Source organism: Bufo gargarizans, chromosome 6 (genome assembly GCF_014858855.1).
Source record: "Bufo gargarizans isolate SCDJY-AF-19 chromosome 6, ASM1485885v1, whole genome shotgun sequence".
Classification (NCBI taxonomy): Eukaryota; Metazoa; Chordata; class Amphibia; order Anura; family Bufonidae; genus Bufo; species Bufo gargarizans.
Genome location: NC_058085.1, coordinates 77405791 through 77410082, shown reverse-complemented (window position 1 = coordinate 77410082; position 4292 = coordinate 77405791). Strand labels below are relative to the sequence as shown.

The 4292-nt window shown below is 42.9% G+C and overlaps 1 non-coding gene across 1 annotated transcript; it reads right to left on the bottom strand.

The window, feature by feature from the left end:
• Positions 1 to 2953: 2953 nt before the first annotated feature.
• Positions 2954 to 3135, bottom strand: LOC122942796. Its single transcript, XR_006390715.1, has one exon. It is a non-coding gene; the product is annotated as a U2 spliceosomal RNA (small nuclear RNA).
• Positions 3136 to 4292: the final 1157 nt, after the last annotated feature.

Sequence of the window (4292 nt, the reverse complement as noted above, 5' to 3'; positions counted from 1 at the left end):
TGTTGGAGAAGATAGAGTCAAGGGGTGGTAGTGGCAGTCGAGTAGTTCTCTCCGCCGAGCTGATGACCCTTTGTAGTTTGCGCTTGTCACTGGCTGATGAGCCGGCATACCACACCAGAAAGGACGAGCACAATACCGACTCGATGGTACTGGAGTAGAAGGACTTCAGTAGGTCCTGAGAAATGCCGAACTTCCTCAGTTGTCGAAGGAAATAGAGCCGCTGGTGAGCCTTCTTTATGATGGATGAGATGTTGGGACGCCAGGATAGGTCCTCAGAGATTGTTGTGCCTAGGAGGCGGGCACTGGGTACCCTTGCAACTTCAGATCCGTCAATATAGGTCGGGGGGGACTACCCTTCCCTTCCTGAAGTTGACGACCAGCTCGATCGTCTTTGTGTCGTTTAGGACCAGATTGTGCGCACCGCACCAGTTGCCCTGTCAATTTCCTTACGGTAGGCCTGCTCATCGCTTTCACTAATCAGGTGTCATCTGCGAACTTGATGACTTTAACTGAGGCCTCCTCCAATCTGCACTCGTTCGTGTACAGAGAGAACAAGAACAGCGATAGTACACATCCCTGAGGGGCGCCAGTGTTGGTGACCCTCGGTTTGGAGGTCAGATTGCCTAATCTGACGACCTGGGACCTGTTAGTGAGAAAGTCCATGATCCAATGTCGTAGTGTTGGGTGGACATCAAGTGCCGTAAGGTTCCTCTGCAGGATGCTGGGGGAGATGGTATTAAAAGCTGAGCTGAAGTCTAGAAGGAGGATTCTCGCGTATGTGTTGGGTTTGTCGAGGTGTTCAGTGACGTATTCTAGGCACATGTTAATCGCATCGTCAGTGGATCTGTTTGCCCTGTAGGCGAATTGCAGAGGGTCCAGCCGGACCAGAGTGGCGGTCTTCAGGATGGAGAGGCAATTTTTTTAACCCCTAAAAGGTATATTAGAGGCTGTTTTGATAACAGCGTCTAATATACCTGCTACCTGGTCCTCTGGTGGTCCCTTTTGCTTGGATCGACCACCAGAGGACACAGGCAGCTCTGTAATAAGTAGCACCAAACACCACTACACTACACCCCCCCTGTCACTTATTAACCCCTGATCTCCCCATATTAGACTCCCTGATCACCCCCCTGTAAGGCTCCATTCAGACGTCCGTATGTGTTTGCCGGTGTCCGTGTTTTGCGGATCTGTAATTGTGCTTTCCGCATTTTGCGGATCCTCACATTGCCAGAACTTTATAGAAAATGCCTTTTCTTGTCCGCAATTGCGGACAAGAATAGGACATGTTCTATAGGCTCTACAAAAAACGCAGTGTTCGCCCGATCAGGCCTGATCTTGTATGCACACTTGCGTTCAGTCTGCCCAACCGCAGTGACAGAATTATTTTTTTCTGATCACTGCAAAAACACAGTAAAATCGCTGCAGCGCTATAAAAAAAATCACTTTTGAGGGGCATGGCGAGTTCATAGAAGATTTATTTTTTTCAAAAGTTAGCAGAAATTATTATTATTATTATTTTTTTCCTTACAAAGTCTCATAATTCACTAACTTGTGACAAAAAAATTTAATCTCACATGAACTCACCATACCCCTCACGGAATCCAAATGCATAAACAATTTTAGACATTTATATTCCAGACTTCTTCTCACGCTTCAGGGACGCTAAAATGCCAGGGCAGTATAAATACCCCACATGTGACCCCATTTCGGAAAGAAGACACCCCAAGGTAATCGCTGAGGGGCATATTGAGTCCATGAAAGATTGAACTTTTTGTCACAAGTTAGCGGAAAGGGAGACTTTGTGAGGAAAAAAAAAAAAAAACAATTTACGCTAACTTGTGCCAAAAAAAAAAAAAAACTTCTGTGAACTCGCCATGCCCCTCACGGAATACCTTGGGGTGTCTTATTTCCAAAATGGGGTCACATGTGGGGTATTTATACTGCCCTGGCATTTTAGGGGCCCTAAAGCGTGAGAAAAAGTCTGGAATCCAAATGCCTAAAAATGCCCTTCTAAAAAGTACTCATTGGAATTTGGGCCCCTTTGCCCACCTAGGCTGCAAAAAAGTGTCACACATGTGGTATCGCCGTACTCAGGAGAAGTTGGGCAATGTGTTTTGGGGTGTCTTTTTGCATATACCCATGCTGGGTGAGATAAATATCTCTCTAAAATGACAACTTTGTATAAAAAAATGGGAGAAGTTGACTTTTAGAGAGATATTTCTCTCACCCAGCATGGGTATATGTAAAAAAATTTTGATTAATAACAAATAAAGTAAAAATGTCAGCAGCAATGAAATACCACCAAATGAAAGCTCTATTAGTGAGAAGAAAAAGGAGGTAAAATTCATTTGGGTGGTAAGTTGTATGACCGAGCAATAAACCGTGAAAGTAGTGTAGTGCAGAATTGTAAAAAGTGGCGTAGGGGTAGTAGGGGAGCAGACAAGGTAGGTCCAGCTGCCGCTGATACATAGGAAGTGCTGGACTACTTTTTAGCCTCCAAGTAATCTAGTTCAAAAGATCCACAAGAGGGAGACACAGGCAAACTTTACTTATTTACTAAAGCACTGGAAAAGCAAAATGGTTACATACAGCCAACTTGCTACAAAAGGGTCAATTTCCAGGAACAACTCAGCATCCCAGGTGCACAACAGGCCCAATCCAAATCCAACCAAAGGTGTGTGGAGGTCCAAACACTTCAGTCAGGTGATAAGCCAATTAACCCATCAGTCTTAATTGGATTTGGGGTGTGAGGAGACTGGCTGGCTGGGTTGCTTGGTGCTGGAACAACCCGACAGCTGATGCAATTAGGAGATTGACTGACTGCGCAGGCAGAGAGAGGAGAAACTGAAGTGCAGACTCCTGAGGCAGGACACACACAACTTTCCACTTACTTGCTTGCTGGAAGGATGCTTGTAATCAATCTATTTCATTCTGTTTTTTTATACTGGATTAGAAGGGGTGCACCGGTCCTGGAGGTACTGCAATACCAGGTCAATGCATACAGTGGACAGAGCAAGATCTTTTTCCATCTCCCTGTTAGAAAAATCCATTTAATATATGGTCCCCAAATAGGGGATGTATCAGATATTAAACTGATAAGAACAGATTTTTTTTTTTTTTTTTATAAAAAATTATTTATTCATCAAGAAACACAAAATGCACTTTTTGCCATTCAGTTCAAAGGTTGCTCCTACATTGAAACTTACATCCCCAAGGGGAATAACGGGCAAACAAGTTCCTTATGATACACCTTTAACACATCCTCATGGCCGCAAAAAATGTTCTTACTTTATTTACAAAGATAAATAACTAAAACCTTTACCAGATGTCTCCATTTGAGAAATTTCCAGCTACCCTCCGCATCCAATCCCTTCTCCATATCCCACTTGTACAGAAAATACAACTTATCAAGCACCATTCTAACACATCCACTCACTTCGATCTTTTCCTTCCTATAAACATACAAGTTCCTACAGTCCCAAAGCACCTCTTTCACAAATGTCAAAAACAACCATAATAACCTGTTTTTCTCTCTTCCTAATTGGCACAAAGCAAACATAACAATATCATACTTCAATCTTTTCACACCAGTCAGTTCAGCACACAAACCACTCAGCTCACCCCATACCTGTTTCGCAAACGCACACTCCCAGAATAAATGACCCACTCTCTCGGACACATATCAGATACCACTAAACCTTTCCGCCTCTGCACACTCCTAACAGGTAGGGCATTATGCATTGACATCCACATCAAATCTCTCTGTCTATTTGAAGTCTCAAACCTATCTAACTTTCCCCACACAATCTTTGCCTCATTTGAACTTAATCCATCAATCGTACACATAAGTTTCCTTTCACATCTCCCTTTCACTTCAGCCTTCCCCTTCAAAAAATCTTCTTTGCGCACATCCTCCAACTTATATTTCCTGATGAAATTCTCAGCATACTGGTACCATACACTATTTTTAAAGGCAACAGGCCTACTTCTATCCTGTTCCTCCCATTTCAACTGGCGCAACATGTTCCCAGCTATGTACCGGAACATACAAGCCGCATTATTGTCTTTTCGAAGCAGTTTAACTAAGAAACGTATAAGATTAAGGCCCAAATAAACTTCTAGGTCAGGGAAATCTAATCCACCTAGCTTCCTTTTTTTAAACAAGGTTTCTCTTTTAGTTTTTTCAATGCAACTCCCCCAAAGAAAAATAGCAAGAGATCTTTCTAACTTTCTTAAAAACTTACCCGATGGAGGAAAAACCAAAGCAATATAGAGAATCATAGGTAAAATTA